The 18,462-nt window shown below is 51.9% G+C and overlaps 1 protein-coding gene across 2 annotated transcripts in view; it reads left to right on the top strand.

Moving 5' to 3' along the window:
- The window catches only part of PRKDC (protein kinase, DNA-activated, catalytic subunit), a 2,139,921-nt gene that overhangs the window by 964,571 nt on the left and 1,156,888 nt on the right, over positions 1-18,462 (top strand). The gene's annotated exons all lie outside the window — the stretch shown is intronic.

The following is an 18,462-nucleotide window of genomic DNA, read 5'->3' as shown; positions in this document are numbered from 1 at the left end:
GCGTCAGTCTACGTCATAATAGGTGGATCGTTTCCTCCTTACTGTTGTACTGCTCTTTTATTGGTTATGAGTGGCATTTGTCTAGAAAGTGACACAATCGTCCTTTCCTCTCTGGCTCTTCCTCCCTGCGAATGTGGTGGAAGAAAGTTAGAGTGCTGCAAATTCGTGATTCCACCCTACCTCAAGCTAATCACAAACCTAAGGAGCAACAGCAGGAGGCAAGCCCTATGAGGCTAATAACATTCCCTACTAGTGCTTCTGCACTAAAAGCAATCCATTCTCCATCAGGGACAAACACTTATGGTATGATGAAGCTAAGTGCACTACAATACGTGTCCTGTCTTATTTCTTTTTTTGATAAAGAACTTTTATTGATTTTTGCAAAAGAAAGAAAACCATGATACAAACATCAAAACACGATGCCAACGGGCACCCAACATTGGTCGAACCTGTGATCCCAGACAGCACTAATATTAGAGATGACATGTTATTCAGGTGCCTATTGCGGTCTCCCATTTCCCCCATATCCTATTATATTTATCCGGACATCCTCTAGCCTCATATACAAGTTTTTCACTCTGTGCGCACCAATCCACTCCCCGTCTCCATTTAGCCAGTGATGGGGCACTCTTGGCCTTCCAATTTGCACTATATCCCTCTTAGCCACTAAGCACGCCACCCCGAGGAAGATTCGATCCGGTCTCCTGAGCTCGGTGTCACCCATGATCCCAAGAAGGAGGGGCAAAGGCTCTCTCTCTATATTCTCCTGCAACACCTCAGAAACCTCCCCCAAGACAGCTCCCAATAGGCTACCATGGCCGGGCATGTCCATACCATGTGAAAGAAGTCGGCTGTGGGATTTCTGCAGCGGGGGCACTCCGCAGTGGGGCGGAGGCCCGCTCTGTGTAGTTTGTCGGGTGTGAGGTATGCTGTGTGCAAAAAATAAGTTTGTATCAGTCTAAGACGGGTAGCAATCGCCAGGGCACGCGGGGCCATTAGCGCCTCACCCCATTCCACCTCTTCCATGGGGCCCACCCACCCCTCCCATCTCTGGCGAAGCACCCCCAGGGAACCCGAGGTGCCGGAGACCAGGGTGCGATATATCTGGGAAACACCTCCGTTGCCCAAGCTCCCCATCAATGCCTTGGCCTCCATGGGGCTGCACTCAGGTATGGTTTCTCCCATTCGGATATGTACTGATAAGGCATGTCGGAGCTGGAGGTATCTGTGGAACTGTGTCTTATTTAATGAGAAGTTTTTCTGGAGATCTTCGAAGGATTGTATGTGTGACCCGTTCCAGACATCGCCTAGTGTGGAGATGCCAATGTTATCCCAATTCTGAAACCCCTCCAGGCCCGCCACCTCCACCAATTGCCTCCCCTGCCACAATGGGGTCTGTTGGGTAAGTCGGGCCCACCACCCTGTCGATTTTTGAGCCGTCCGCCATCCCTGCAGAACCACCTTGGTCACGTCCGGGATGTCTCGAGAGATCGGACCTCCATAGAGGGTGTCCCAAATCCGTGGGTACCCCATCGTTTGGAGCTCCAGTCGGTATGCCGGATCTGTCCACCCACCCCCCATCCAGTCATTAATTACAAGTACTTGTGACGCGAGGTGGTAGTAATGGATACTGGACAAGCCCAAACCTCCATCACACACATCTCTCTGGCAGGTTCTGAGTGCTAATCGTGAGCGGGCTCCGCTCCATATAAATTGGCGTGCCAATGAGTCCATTTCCCCAAACCATTTCCTAGGAATGGGATGGGGAAAATTTTGCAGGAGATAGAGGAGCCTAGGAAGGATCATCATCTTGTAGAGCGCTACTCTACCAAGCAGGTTAAGAGGGAGTGTCCTCCAGTGTAGGAGATCGCCTCTAATCTTCCTGGTTAACGGTGTAACATTAAGTTCCCATGTCAACTCAGGGAGAAGTGAAATAAATATTCCCAGGTATTTAAAGCTGTTTCTTCGTACTGGAATATTCCGCTGCCAGTCCACACAGTCTCCGGAGCGGTGTAGGGGGACCAACAGGGACTTGGCGGGATTCATGATCAGCCCCGAGGCTTCTGCGAAAAGGCTCAGGATCTCTAGCACGCGGGGGCCACTTTTAGCCGGGTTGGAGATATATGGGAGGACATCATCTGCATATAGCGCCACACGGTCCTCTGCGCAAACGGGCCAGGACCAGCCTTCGATCAGGGGATCTCCTCGCAGCAGTATCGCAAGAGGCTCTATCATTAATGCGAAGAGCAATGGGGATAGCGGGCAACCCTGCCGGGTTCCGCGGCCAATAGGGAACGGGTCGGAGACCACTCCATTCACCCGGACTCGAGCTGTCGGTTTGGAATACAGGAGTCTCACTAGGCCTCGGAATTTGGGGCCAAGTCCATTTTTCTGCAGGACCAATTCAAGGTAGGACCAATCCACTGTGTCAAAGGCTTTTTCAAAGTCCAGTAAGAGTAATGCCAAGGGTGTGTGTGACAGAGTCCTGTGATGTGCCAGAGCCAGATGCAGCCGCCTAATGCAGTGCCTGGTGCTACGAGTGGGCATAAAGCCACATTGATCAGGGTGCACTAGTGTGGGCATTATCTCTTTCAATCTAGAGGCCAGGGTCGAGGAAAGCACTTTGATCTCAATATTCAGAAGTGAGATGGGTCGGTATGCCGAACAATGCCACAATGGGGGTTGGGTTTTAGGTATCACAACTATCGTAGCTTGGTCAATCTCTGTGGGAAATCGGCCTAGTTTCTCGGCTTCTCCATACATATTGAGTAAGTGGGGACCCAATATATCACTGCATTTGTTATATAGCTCTGCCGGGAGTCCGTCAGGGCCTGGGGTCTTGCCCGATGCCAGGCCGGAAATTGCACTGGTGATCTCTGCGAGGCTAATAGTTTCATCCAGTCTATCTCTTGCCTCCAGGGAGATCCTGGGGAGAGTGACGTCATTCAAGAGGGGGCGTCTCTTTCTCAATGGCAGGGCGGGGGTGCATTGCATAGAGGCGGGCATAGTACGAGGCAAAGCATTGTGCAATTTCAGCAGGTGTCCTGGAGAGGGAGCCCGAGGGTTCTAAAATCTCAGGTATAACCCTGCCGGCCAGAGGGCGAGCCGCCAGCCAGTGTAGGAGCTTCCCATTTTTATCCCCCCAGCCATATATACGGGCTACCGAAGCTCTCCAAATGCACCTAGCCGAGTCTAGCATTATGTGTTTAATTTCTTCTCTAACCATAGTCAGCTGCCTCAGGGCAGTGGCAGACGAAGAGGTCGTTTGTTGGCGTTCCAGTCTGAGGGCCCTAGCCTCCAGGTCAGAGATCTGGGAGTTCCTGTCTCGCTCGCGGGAGCGGAGAAGGTGCTTGGCATGCCCTCTAAGGGTAGCCTTACAGGCGGCCCATAATGTTCCCGGGGACCGGACCGACCCCAGATTCAGATCAAAATATTGGGTTAGTTGATTTCTGATCTCCTGGGTGTAGTCTTTATCTTGTAAATACCATGCGTTTAGGCGCCATACTGGGCGTCTGGAGGGATCTGCTCCACCCAGGCGGACCCGCACTGGTGCGTGGTCCGAAACTCCCCGGGGAAGTATCTCAGTCCCTGTGACGCTTGAGAGGTCCAGAGCGGACATGAATACCAGATCTATTCTGGATTGCGTCCGGTGGGCGGCCGACGTGTGGGTGTACCGACGATCCCTAGGGTGCCAGGTTCTCCATACCTCGCCAAGGCTCTCGGTCCAACCAGTCAGAGCCGAAGCCCTGGCTAATCTACTGGTCGTGATCTCGCCGGATACATCCAAATCGGGATCGAGAACCGTGTTGAAGTCCCCTCCCAACAGGGTGGTCCCCTGGGGCAGTCCCACAACCACTCGGCGGAGCGAGTGCAAGAAGGCATCAAGTCTCGTCGGGGGGGGCATACGCCAATATAAAGTTTATCGGTGTTCCATGAAGAGTCCCCGTGGCCACAACAAATCTGCCCTGTGGGTCGACCTGCGTGGCTGTGATCACCACAGGCAGAGAGCGGTGAAGTAAAATGGCTACCCCTCTAGAGCCCCTGGAGAAGCCCGCGTGGTATACTCTGTCATATCCTCCCCGCACGAGCATGGGGCACCTAGTCCCAAGGAGGTGAGTTTCCTGCAAGAGGACCACTGAGGGGGAGTACCTGCGGAGAGTGTTAAATACTGCTGACCTCTTAATCTTGTCCAACAGGCCATTTACGTTCCAGGAAAGGACCTGGGTTAATGAGTGCCAGGCATGAGTTGCGTAGGTGTTACATAGGGCTGAGTGTCAGGCTGTGGACCCAGGGGCGACCATTCCAAACATAACAATGAAATAATAAGAGACCTAACCAACTTATTCCTATCTAAACTAACTTCAAAAACCCCACCCCCCAACCACCCCCCTCCCCATACTCCCACCCCGGAAGCATCTGTCGCCCAAATACCCAACCAAAACCAGACAGCCAGCAGGACTGTCCTTGGGGTGGAGTGGTGGACCCCTCCATATAGTCGGATCAATTACAATTAGTGATAGCCTGCCAAGTCTCGGGCGTCATATATTAGAGAGGCTTGGCGCCTTCTGTAGTGATCCTTGTAAGGTCTGCATAAGTAAGTCTGACATCCCAAGTCTTTTGGACTCCCATTAGTGGGTGTCAAATGCGTCATATTAACCGAGGGCCGGGGATTGGCTCAAGTTGTTATCATCTATTGGTTGGCTTGAGGCCTGAGGCCCCAAGGGGTCCACGGGTTCCCTCTCTGTTTGTGAGCCAAAGTCTCGGATTTCCTCATTATTTTCCAAGGTGCTTGTGTCTTTCGGTCTCCCTCTCTGGGATCTGGTGCGCCTCCGGCTCCTCCGGGGGCCTCACGGGGCGAGGGGACCAACCCGAGGGGCCCTCTCCAAGTGTCCCGAGGGCCCCCCTCTGGCTCCGACGCCCTCCTCCGTCAGCCAGTCCCAAGCCTCTTCAGATGTTTCAAAAAAGTGCGCTCGCCCAGCCAGGAGGACCTTGAGCCGCACGGGGAAGAGGAGCATGTATGAAAGTTGCATCGCTCTAAGTTTCTGCTTAACGTGTTCGTACGACCGGCGGCGGGTCTGGACCTCACGGGTATAGTCTGGGAAAATTAGGATTTTATGGTTCTCCCATTGAAGATCTTCCAACCTCTTAGCCTCTTTAAGGATATTGTCTCTATCCTTGAAGTTGAAGAAGCGCGCAATCATTGGGCGTTTTGGGCCGCCTGGTGGTGGGCGAGGAGCCAATGCCCTGTGTGCTCTTTCGATCGCGAACCAGGGCGAAAGGGACTGCTCTGGCATCCAGGTTTTAATCCACTTCTCTAGGAACTCAGATGCCCCGCCATCTTCTATTCCCTCTGGGAATCCGATGAAACGCAGGTTATTACGTCTTGACCGGTTTTCTGCATCTTCCGCACGACGGTGAAGCTCGCCGGTTCAGGTCTGCAGCTGGGCCACTTTACTTCTGAGGTCGGCTAGGTCATTTTCAGTCTGGGAGACTCTAGTTTCAACCTCAGTGATCCGGTTCACTGCGTTTCTGAGGTCCTGTCGAACAAGACCCACGTCTTCTCGCACTTCCCCGATCTTAGTCTCTACCGCAGACTGTGATGATTGAATGGCTTGAAGGATGGCACTCACTCCGTCTGGTGCGGGGCCTCCGCTGGCTGTGTCTCCCTCTCCTCGCTGGCCCGCCGGCGTCGTGAACTGGTCAATCTTTTGCTGGGAGGGTGGGGGTTGTTTGTTCGCCTTGTCTCTCCCCATCACAATATCGGAAACAGGAGTCAGGTAGCTCACTTCTTGCGGTCTTTTCAAGTCAAGCCTAGGTCCCCTGCACGCTTGTAGTTACCACAGTTATAAAGAGGGCGTGGGAAGAGGCGTTCAGGCCCAGGTTGTGGTCTTCTCCACCTTTGGTATCCGGTGACTCCACGATGGGTCCAGCTCCGTCCCGGCCCAGCCGCTAACCGCCATTAGGTATTAAATGTTAAGGGGGGGGTAGGGCATCTTCTTTCCCTAACTCCTCTCCCCTCCCCCACCCTGTTGTCACTTCGTGCCGTTACCTTCAGTAGGGCCTCGACCGGCCCTAGTGTTGATCACGCTGCACCCGCGACGCCATGAGGTCACTCAAGGCCTTTGCCCTTCGTTGGGCCGGATCGCGGTGTGTTTCCCGGTGTGGCAGCGGTCCGCGGTGGGCCAGTTCAGAACGGGAACCCGGAGAAGGTGGCCCCAAGTCTCTCCGTTCAATTTGGTTATTCGGACGTGTCCGTATCCTCGGAAAGGCCTCGTCCCATCCCGGTGTCTCCGCCACATTCCGTGGACACCCAGCATACCTTTGTCGTCACTCACGACACCAGGAAGTCCCTCTCCGCAAACGCCTCTCCGCCGCTCCAGCCCCGGCCAGCGGGGTCTCCCCCGGGTGCAGCGCAGCCTCTCAGCTCCCCGCGGCCGTTGTCCTCGAGCCGGCGCACGGCCGCAGCGTCACCCACACAGCGCTCTCTCCCTCTGGATGCAGCAGCACTGCTCCTGCATGCCGCGAGGACCACGTTTGGAGCGCAGCCTCAGCTCCCTCCAGGGTTCTTTCCTCACCCCGCCACACCTCCGTTCCAGTTCGGCCACACCGGGAGGGATCGTCGGTCCGGCCCCGACTCAGCCGCGGGAGTCAGCCCCGGCCGCCATTTTGTTTCCAGGGACGGATCGGGCGCGGCTCGGGAACGGGGCCGCTTTCATGAAGTTACTCGCCGCCGGAGATTCCCAGGGGTCGCAAGGATCGTCAAGACGACATCTTCAACTCGGTCAGGCCACTCTAACTACGGGCGGATGACGGAGGGGTCCAGAGCACTCTCAGAGTGCGACCGCCATCTTGACGCCCGAAGCCACGCCCCCCCCTGTCTTATTTCTTAATGAAAACATTTGTTTGTGAAAGGATGTTCTATTAAAATACGGAAAGAACCCTAAATGTAAAAAAAATAAAAAATAAAATTATTTTGTTATAAAATATGACCAAGTATCATAGTACATTGATATACAACACGGGTCTCCAGCCCTTTATAATAGATACTTCTGTTAAATGGAAATCATTCCAAGCTCCTAATATTATTTTTAGTGTGTAGGAAAGTAGCCTTTTTCTAGCTTGGTTACCCCCACTTTTGGCCTGTTTGTCCGTGTGTTTGGCTGTGTCTGCTGGGATCCTGCTAACCAGGACCCCAGTAGTTATGCTCTCTCCCTTAAATTGGCACACTGGTGCTCCATTATATGTCCCTAGTATATGGTACTTAGGTACCCCGTGCATTGGGGTTCCAGGGATCCCTATGGGCTGCAGCATATATTTTGCCACCCATAGGGAGCCCAAGCAAAGGGTTCTGCAGGACTGCCATTGCAGCCTGCTTGAAAAGGTGCAAGCACCCTTTCACTCCCACTTTTCACTGCACAAGGTCACTTATAGGTCACCCCTATGGTAGACTTTACAGCCCAGAGGGCAGGGTGCAGGTGCCTGTGTGTGAGGACACTGCTGCACTACTAGAGGTGCCCCCACAAACTCCAAATCCATTTTCCTGGACTTTGTGAGAGTGGGGATGCCATTTTACACATGTACTGGACTTAGGTCAATACCTAGGTCAAGCTACATAACAGTAACTCCAAACATAGGCATGTTTGGTATCAAACATGTTGGAATCGTACTCCAAGGATTTTGCAAGCATTGGTTGTATGATTCCATGCGCTCTGGGGGCTCCTTAGAGGACCCCCAGTATTGCCATTTTAGCCTTCTAAGGGTTTCCGGGCAGCCCGAGCTGCTGCCACCTCCCAGACAGGTTTCTGCCCTCCTGTTGCTTGAGCAGCTCAAGCCCAGGAAGGCAGAACAAAGGATTTCCTTTGGGAGAGGTGTGTTACGCACCCTCTTCTTTTGGAAATAGGTGTTACAGACTTGGTGAGGGGTAGCCTCCCCAAACCACTGGCTGTGCTTTGAAGGGCACATTTGGTGCCCTCCTTGCATAAACCAGTCTACACCGGTTCAGGGACCCTCAGTCCCTGCTCTGGTGTGAAACTGGACAAAGGAAAGGGGAGTGACCACACCCCTGTCCATCACCATCCCAGGGGAGGTCCTCAGAGCTCCTCCAGAGGGTCACTGGGTTTTGCCATCTCGGATTCAAGGTTGACATGGAACTCTGGGAGCATCTCAGTGGCCAGTGCCAGCAGGGGACGGCAGAGCCCTCTTCTGATAGGTGGGCACCCAGCTAGTTGACCAATCTCCCTTTCAGGGCTATTCAGGGTCTCTCTCTTGGGTGGTTCCTCAGATTCGGATTGCAAGATTCCAGCAGGAATCCTCTGCAACCTCCATTTCAACTTTTGACCAAAGAAACTGCATCTGGACTCTTCAGGACCCTACAAGCTGCAACAAAGAAGCAAGATGCCTCCTGTAACATTGTATCTCTGGCTCCTTCCAGCAGCTGCAACATTTACCTGGTCGAACATCCTCTGAAGACAGCCTGTCTTCAGGAGGTATCCGAAGGAAGAAGGAATCTCCCTTGGAGTGAAGGAGTCACTTCCCCTGCTACTGCAGGCACCAACTGCATCGACGACCGGCTGCCTGGATCCCCTCTCCTGCTGCGTTTTGTGGATCCTGCATCACCGGTGGTGGACTGAAGTGGTCCAGACAGTCCTCTCTTCCAGGTGTCCAACTTGGGAGGAGGTAAGCCTTTGCCTGCCCATGCAGGACAGTACCTCCATGCACTGTGTCCTTTGCAGCTTCCAAGGCTTGTTGGCATCTTTTCCATGAGATCTTCAGGCATCTTGAAGCTCAAGCCCCCAGCACTCCTTCCTGCAACCCACAGCTCCCTGAGTTGTTCTCCGGCCACGTGGGAGCCTTTTTCGTACTGCTGCACGGGCCTCTTCTGGGACATTCGTATCCCCGTCCTGCTGTACTCCTGTGGGTGCTGCCTGGGCTTCTGTGGGCTCTCTGTGTTGCTGAGGACCCCCTCTGACTCCTCCTCCTGGTTAGAGTCCACCTGGTGTTTCGGCAGCTCCACTTTCCGCTAACCGCGGGTTTTGCGCATGCCTAGACTTGCTGGCAGAACCCAAAGACGCAAACCTGACTGCAATCCTCCTTCCATCATGGGACATCACCTGCATCCTCCAGGCACTCAACTTCGTCTTCTTGGGTGCAGTGCTGACACTCCTTCATCGTCGCCTCACCTCTTACACCTTCAGTCTGGTGAGTAGGGGCTGCTGCCCTTCCTGGACTCTGCTGTCCTCCTTGGACTTGGTCCCCTTCTCCCACAGGTCCTCTTGTCCAGGAATCTACTGTTGCTGTCTTGCAGTCTCTTCTGAGCTTTGCATTCTTCTTCTTCTTCTTCTCTATTGGTGATCTGGGGAATTAACAGTGATTCACTCCTGCTTTACTGGTCGCTTGGGTGGGTTGTGGTACTTACCTTTGGGCTTTCCTAGTACTCCCAGCTCCCCTCTACACACTACACTTACCTAGGTAGGGGACAGACTTTTGCATTCCACTCTCTGAGTATATGGTTTGTGCTCCCCCAGGGCTATTTCTATCTATTGTGATTTTCACTAATTGCACTGTTTTTTAAAAACTTTTTGTGCCCATTTCTGCATACTAGTGTATATAATTTGTGTATTACTTACCTCCTTAGGGAGTATTTTCTCTCTGGTATTTTTGGTGTTTGTGTCACCAAAATAAAGTACCTTTATTTTTGTAACACTGAGGCCCTCATTACAACATTGGTGGTAAATGCCGCCTACTGCCACAGCGACGGCCGCCAACATACCGTCGTCACCAGCCGCCACCCACATTATGACCGTAGACGAAATACCGCCAGAAGGCTGGCGGTATTCCGTCAACGGTCATGGCGGCGGACGGCGGTAAGGTGGTGCTGCTGCCAGCAGCGCCACTCCAGAAATACACCGCCGACCTTATCATGCGCAATGATATGGGCTGGTGGAGTTTTGCTGGTGGACACTGCTGCTGGCAGCAGCGCCGCGTTCCATCTCCTGCCGGAGGACCCCCTGTAAACAGGTAAGTCGGGTTCTCCGACAGGAGAGAGGGGTGGGGGTGGTGTGTGTGGGGGTGTGTGTCTGTTTTTGTATACGTGCATGCGGGTGTGAGTCGCGTTGAATGAGTAGGTGAAAGACTGAATGTGAGTGTATGTTGTGTTTTGTGAATGCATGTGTGCGACAATGTATGTTGGTGTGTGTTCCGGTGTGCGGGTATGTATGTGTGTGTATGCGTGGGTGGATGTGGGTATGTGTGTGTGTATGAGTGTGTGTGGGTGTGTAAACGTGCGGGGGGCAGGAGAGAGAGGGGGGTGACTCGGAGGGGGGCAGGGGCGACCCCTATCAGTGCTAGGGAAGGAATTCTCTGGCACTGACGGTGCCTACCGCCATGGTTTTCGTGGCGGTACTCTTGCCACGAAAACCATGGCGGTAGGCGGGGCCATAATCGCGAGGGTGGGACTGTGACGGCTGCCTGGCTGGAGACCGAAGTCTCCAGCCCTGCTGCCGTTACCACCATGGCAGTCGGTGTGTTAAAGTGGCTGTCTGAGCGGTTTCCACCATGGTCATAATTCATTTTTATTTATTTTTTTACCGCGACCTGTTGGCGGTATTACCGCCGCTTTATCACTGACCGCCAGGGTTGCAATGAGGGCCTGAGTGTTTTCTTTCATGTCTGTAATTACTGGGTGACTACAGTGCCATTGCACGAGTTGTGCATGTCTCCTAGATAAGCCTTGGCTGCTCATCCACAGGTACCTCTAGAGAGCCTGGCTTCTAGACACTGACTAAACTACACTAATAAGGGATACCTGGAGCTGGTATAAGGTGTAAATACCATAGGTACGCACCCACACACCAGGCAAGCCACCTAAAAGAGGTGGTCACACATCTGTCCTACAGGAAATCCTTTGTTCTGCCATCCCCTGCCCGAGTTAGGCTCAGCAGCAGGAGGGCAGAACAGTGTCTGGGGTCGGCAAAAGCATGGAATGGCAGGCAGACCCTGAAGGCTGTAGAGGCAGACATAGAGGATCCTCTAGAGAACCCCAAGAGTACATGGTATCATGCAGCACTGGAATCGGTGTAGTTGCATGATTCCAACATGTTTGAGACTAGGTTCATTGAAGCCATTATGTAGTTGGACCACTCAGGTTGACCAGTGTCCACTACATACCTTAGGATGGCTTCCCCGCACTCACAAAGCTCAGGAAATGGAGTCTGGGGTTTGTAGGGGCACCTCTGCTCATGCAGGGGTGCATTCACCATTAGAACCATGCCTCCTACCCTTGGGCTAAAGGCCCACCTTAGGGGGTGACTTACAGGGTCAGAGTAGGCACCTGGACACCTAGCCTGCCACTTGCTTGTTGCTTCCAGTTCCTGCTTTTCCTGACTGATTCAGTGACACTGCATCTGCCTTGGGTTTCCCACTGGGCTTTTCCCACTCACCATTCTTCCCGCAAACGGAAGCCCCACCCTCCCAAGGACCTACATAATGCAGGCCGCAGCGTGACTGCGCAGCGGATGCATGCTGTGGGTGCGTCACTGTAGCACCAAAGGCACGCCAAATGCAAGCCCGTCGCCACGAGCCCTGGTTACATCATCATCTAGCTCTACACGCAACATCATCTTGCTCACCAAGACCAAACCCACATCCATCCCAGACATTGCCACAGTGATCCCCAACAGATTTAAAACTCCTCACCAGGACTGCACCAACAAGCCGGAAGGAGGAACACCCATCATCCACAAAGAGACCATAGAGTGCACCACCGACAACCCCCCCTCCCCCCATCCCTGGTTGAAACATCTCAACTTCAAGCTCCACATGGATGACAAAACAACCATCAGAGGCAACCTTGCATACTGACCCACAAGCCCGCACTCCAGCTTCTGCAACACCATCATAGACTTCATTGTACCCCTAGCCTTACACTCCAAGGACTACATCTTCCTCAGTGACCTAAATTTCCAATTCAGCAACCACAACAATAACAACACTGCACACCTCCTCGACAGTATGAGCAGCCTTGGATTGATCCAGATCGTCCATGTCTCTAAACACACCGCAGGACACATGGGACCCCATTTTCACCTCCCGCAACTGTGTCAAATACAGCCATGTTACAGAATTCAAATGGACCGATCACTCCATCGTCCGCTTCAGCATCTCCAGCCCCTGCACCTCCACCCCCAAGATGACCCGCACCCCCAACTAGAGGAGGACCAAAATATCAGAGACCAGCTAGGCAGACGCCCTCAACACCTCCAACCTCGCTATCGCCACCAACCTCAAACAGGCAGTGAAAAACGCCTGGGTCACCAATCGCACCCACAGCATCGTTCCCATCAAGAACAACACCCAGAGAAAAATCTCCAAAAAGGCCAGCTGGTACTCAGGAAAGCGAAACAAGACAACAAACAGCTGTAAAGGAGATGGCACACCAGCAAGGACACCTCCAATGGGGCAGCCTTCCAGACCTCCCTCAACCTGTACCATCGCCTTCTGAGGGCAACAAAGAAGACAGCTCTTGCCACACGCATCGAAACCAGCGCCAACAACACAAAGGAATTTTTTAGCAATGTTAAGGAATTCTCCAACCTCGCTGCCAGCGAAAATAATCACACTCTAAAAGGAGCTGTGTGCCACTTCTTCCACAAAAAGATCGCAACCATATACAGAAACTTCGAACCCCAGCCCGCACCTATGGACTTCCTTGGCAGATATGCCACCACTGTAATCAACACGAACCACATAGTGAACACCTGGAACATCCTCTCTACCCAGGACATCACCTCCACTATGAAATCCATCCACTTGGGAACTCCCACAGACGTATGCCTGCACTACATCGTCAACCTTAGAAACCAAAAGATTGGCCAGGGGCTCACCACCTTGTTCAACACCTTAATCAACACCGCAACATTTCCCGATGCCTGGAAACATGCCAAAGTCTGACCACTACTCAAAAAACTCTACCCCGACCCCGGCAAGCCCAAAAACTACTGGCAAATCTCCTTGCTCCTATTCCCAGCGAAGGTACTGGAAAAGATCATCAACAAGCAACTCATAACATACCTGGAGCCGAACCAACTACTCAATGCCTCCTAATGGGGCTTCCGCAGTAATCACAGCACCGAAACTGCCCTGATCGCAGCCACTCACAACATCCAAACCCTCCTCGACCGAGGACACACAACAGCTTTGTTCCTTCTCGACCTCTCAGCAGCCTTTGACACCGTATCCCACCACATGCTGATAGAATGACGCTCAGATTGAACACCTCCTTCCTTACTGGTAGAACCCAGATGATCTACCTCTCACCTTTCAGCCCCGAACTCAATGAGATCACCTGCAGTGTCCCCCCCCCCCCCCCCCCCAGGGCTCAGCCCCACGCTCTTCAACCCATATATGATCCCGCTACCCAACATCGTCAGATCACACATTTTCAACTTAATTTCCTACACAGATGGCACCCAACTCATCTTCTCATTTACAACACCTCCACCACCAGAACCATCTTCCAGAGATGCATGACAGGCGTCGCTGACTGGGTGAAGGAGCAGCCTGCAGCTCAACACAGACAAGACGGGAGTACTTGGTGTTGAAAAGTACCCTCTTTTTGGCATGGTTACCCCCACTTTTAGCCTGCTATCATTCTAGACTCTTTACTGGGATCCTGCTAACCAGGACCCCAGTAATTGTGCTGTCTCCTTCTAAATTTGGCTGCCTAGGACTTTGCACACCAACAATTGGCATACTGGTGCCCCTTCTAAGTCCCTAGTATATGGTACTTAGTTACCCAGTACATTGGAGCACCAGGGGTTCTCCAGGGGCTGCAGCATGTATTGTGCCACCCATGGGAGCCCACGGAAAAGGTGTTTGCAAGCCTGCCATTGCAGTCTGCATGAAAAGGTGCATGCACCCTTTCACCACGGGTCACTACACCAGGTCACCGTAAGTCATCCCTATTGTAGGCATGTAGGAAAGTAGCCTCTTTTTAGCATAGTTACCCCCACTTTTTGCCTGTTTGTCAGTGTGTTTGACTGTGTTCACTGGGATCCTGCTAACCAGGACACCAGTGACTATGCTCTCTCCCTTCACACCTGGTTACTTGAACCACTTTACACCCCACATTTGGCATACTAGTGCCCCCATGTAAGCCCTAGTAGATGGTAGCCAGGTACCTAGGGCATTGGGGAACCAGGGGATGCAGCACGTATTATGCCACCCATGGGGAGCCCATGCAAAGTGTATTTGCAGGCCTGCCATTGCAGCCTGCGTGAAAGGGTGCATGCACCCGTTTCACCAACAGGTCACTGCAAGTCACCCCTATGGTAGTCTCTCCTTGGGTAGAGGGCAGGGTGCAAGTACCGGTGTGTGAGGGCACCCCTGCAATGGCAGAGTTGCCCCCACGACCCCAGCTCCATTTTCCTGGACATCGTGCGTGCGGGGGCGCCATTTTATGCGTGTACTGGACACAGGTCACTACCTATGTCCAGCTACATAATGGTAACTCCGAACCTACATATAAACTGTGGACCCTGTGATTCCCTATTTTTAAGGTGTGAAAAACGTTTGAGTGGGGCAAGGATGACTGTCCCTGGGTCCCTATGTTAGGGAAGGGTTGCTGTAATAAGGGTTGTAATGCTAGACAGGGGTGATGTCTGAGCAGGGCTAGAGCAGAACAAAAGGTTTGTCCCAAAGTCTCTAAAGGAGGACAGAGTTGCTGTCCTTCTTGGGGTATAGCAGATGAAGGTAGCTATCCCTAGGGCTCTACGTAAGGACAGGTTTGCGGTCCTATGGTGTAGAGGTAGTGCAGGGGTGCTGCACTGAAGTTTTTCTGGGAGGGCTGGAGGGTTGCTCCTTGTTTTTTTAAGACCGGGCAGGGTTGCTGTTCTGGCTTCAGTTTCTCACAGAGAGGTACTTTTACCTCTGGGAGGCCAGCTGTGGTAGCTTTTGACTCCTTTGGTACAGGCTCCACCCTCAGAGGAATGCTTTCCTTAATGGTAGGATTGCCAGGGGATAATTTGATATCCTGCATGCCTGTGTTTTTAAGAGTGTCCCGGGCCATTATTTCAGGCTCCAGGGCTCCTTCCCTATTTTGCTTTTTAATCTCTCGTGAGATTAACAGAAACAATTGTTTGGGAATAACCAGCATGGGTGAGAAACTCTACCTCAGCCCAACCTGAGGTCTATAGGTTAATTTCTAAGAGGACAGTCAACAGGTAAGCTAGGTGAGACTACCACCTGCTTAGGGCCAGCAACTCCACCCCAGCTAAATTGTACTACAGCTAAGGGGAGGGACTGAGTGGAGTTGTTAACATCAGTGACTTGGTACTTCTGACCAAGTTGGTGATATGCAGATGACACTGTTTTCAGTGGCCATAGTGCTACCGGCACCAGTGTCCCTGTAGACCTGGGCCTCAACACCATTTGTTTGTATTTGCTGCTTGTACATATCCATGTTAAGGGGACAAACAGCTAGGGTGGCACAGACATTGCCACCTTGTGAGACAGAAACTGTCTTAGGGATTTCTACACCTACCTCAGTTTCTATTACGGACCCAAATGTGAACCCAACTACACCTTTGTTTTGACTATTGCCTGTAGTCCCACCACTATTCCTACTACTACTACTAGGGGCTCTTGGAGTGGATGTGGAGGTAGTAGTGGTGGAAGACTCAGGGGCTTTATACTAGGACAGGATTTGTCCCCTGGCCTATGAACTTTATTTCTGCACACATTGCACCATGGCTTTTTAATGTGTGTTATTCCCACCCCCAGAGGAGTTTTATGGACCTGATGAAGAGTTTTTACTTTTATCTTTGTCCCCACCCTTCTCCTGAAGATTACCATCCTTCTTATCCTTGTCACCCCCTGTATGAGCTTTTCTGCTCACCCTTGTTCTGACCCATTTGTCTGCCTTCTTTCGCAGTTCTTGGAGAGAGGTCAGATCTGGGGCTACCAATTACTGGTGCTTCAAGTCAGACACACAATTATTCAAAATATGCTCTCTCGGTAATAGATTATACAAGCCCTCATAGTCAGATACTTTGCTGCCATGTAACCAGCCCACTAAAGCTTTAACAGAACAGTCCACAAAGTCTACCTAGTCTTATGAGGACTCTTTTCTGTAAATATCATCCCTCACCATGTATGGGGGAACAATTTTGTGTAGGTTTCCAGAATCCAAGGAGTCTCCCTGACTCTGTAATCCCTGAAACCTGTGCTGCTGCTGCCACCATGGGGTGCTAACCCCAACCCCTGTCTTTCTCTTTCCACTGCCAAGGCCTCCCTTTCTAGGGCTACCTGTTGCTGCTGCTGCCGCCTCAGTCTGGCCTCTTCCAGTCTGTTTCCTGAGCTCTCTATCTATAGAGTCATCCCCTGGATTTGTGCAGTGGAATCCTTCAGATACTGAAGGGATGTGAGAATGAGCAGAGGTGGATCTATTCCTAGGTTTGGTGACCCTTTCTACTTGCCCTCTGGGTGTTAAAGGAGCCCTACCAGTGTGACATCCCTTCCCACTACCAGCTATGCTAATTGGTCTACTAGGAATATTGTGATCCTTGAAGGTCAGGTTCTCATACGGAGCCTCCATGACCTCAGAGCTATGTCCAGCTGTAGACATGGTGTTTGTTAGGATAGCGTACAGTGTACCTAACCTACCCAACTTTTAGTCTCTCAGAAAGAAGTTTAGAGACTAGTTTTCAGCACTAGGTACTAAGTATACCTCTAGGTATATTGTGGTCTTTCCTGTAGAAAGAACCAGGTGACAGAGTGACAAGGCAATTGCAAGTACTTATCAGGTCCAGGTATCCGTTATTAGTGTAGTGTAGTCAGTGTCTAGAAGCCAGGCTCTCTAGAGGTAGCTGTGGATGAGCAGCCAAGGCTTATCTAGGAGACATGCAAAGCTCATGCACTGCCACAGTAGTCACACCTAGTACTTACACACATGAAAGAAAACACTGTTATACAAAAAAAATGTACTTTATTTTGGTGACACAAATACAAAAAAGACCATAGAGATTATACTCCCTTAGGAGATAATTAATATACAAGTTATATGCATTATTATGCAGAAATAGTCTTAAAAATAGTTAGAAAACAGTGCAATTAGTGAAAATCACAATCAGAAGAAATAGGCCTAGGGGGAGAACAAACCATATACTAAAAAAAATGGAATGCGAAAGTCTGTCTTCCACCTATGTAAGTGTAGTGTGTAGAGGGGAGCTGGGAGTATTAGGAAAGCCCAAAGGTCAGTGCCACAACCTACCCCAGCGACCAGGAAAACGGTAGTAAATTACAGTAAGTTTCCCAGATCACACACAGAGAAGTAAAGAAAAATATTGCAGAACCCAGAAGAGACTGCAAGACACCAACAGTGGGTTCCTGGAAAAGTAGACCTGTGGAATAAGGGGACCAAGTCCAAGAAACACAGCAGGGTCCAGGAAGGGCAGGATCCTCTACCCACCAGGATGAAGGTGGAAAAGTTGAACCACCGGTGAACAAGAAGAGTCAGCACTGCACCCAAGAAGACAGTCGGGTTCCTGGAGGATGCAGGTGATGTCCCATGCCGGAGGAAGGATTGCAGTCGGGTTTGCATCTTTGGATTCCACCAACAAGCCTTGGCACACACAAAACTTGCGGTTAGCGGAAAGTGGAGCTGCCGGGGACCTGGAAGGACCAGGTGGATTCTACCCAGGAGAGGGAGTCAGAAGGGGCCCTCAGCAACACAGAGAGCCTACAGAAGCACAGGCAGCACCCACAGGAGTCCCACAGGACAGGGACAGGAGAGTCACAGAAAAGGCCCACACAGCACTACGAGAAAGGCTCCCACGCAGCCAGAGAACAACTCGGGGAGCTGTGCGTCTCAGGAAGGAGTGCTACGGGCTGGAACTTCAGGATGCCTGAAGATCTTGGAGGAAGGATGCCAACAAGCCTTGGCAGCTGCAAAGGATGTGGTGCACTGGGGTCCTTCACTCAAGTTTGAAAGTTGGAAGAGAGGACAGTTGGGACCATTTCAGTCCACCACCCGTGATACAGGATCCACAAAACTCAGCAGGAGAGGGGATCCACGCAGCCGGTCGTCGTCACAGCTGGTACTTGCAGAAGCAGGGGAGTGACTCCTTCACTCCAAGGGAGATTCCTTCTTTCTACTGATGCAGGCTGAAGACAGGCTGTCTTCAGAGGATGCACAACCGGGGAAATGTTGTAGTTGCTGGAAGGAGCCAGAGATAAAATGTTGCAGGAGGCGTCTTGCTTCTTTGTTGCAGCTTGTAGAGTCCTGAAGAGTCCAGATGCAGTTTCTTCGGTCAAAAATCGAATTGGAGGTTGCAGAGGAATCCTGTTGGAGTCTTGCAATCCGAGTCTGTGGAACCACCCAAGAGAGAGACCCTAAGTAGCCCTTAAAGGGGGATTGGTCAGCTACACAAGTAAGCACTTATCAGGGGAGGGCACTGACGTCCCCTG

Source organism: Pleurodeles waltl, chromosome 2_2, assembly GCF_031143425.1.
Source record: "Pleurodeles waltl isolate 20211129_DDA chromosome 2_2, aPleWal1.hap1.20221129, whole genome shotgun sequence".
Lineage (NCBI taxonomy): Eukaryota > Metazoa > Chordata > Amphibia > Caudata > Salamandridae > Pleurodeles > Pleurodeles waltl.
The sequence above is the reverse complement of the archived record's forward strand: the minus strand, read 5'-3'. Positions and strand labels throughout refer to the sequence as shown.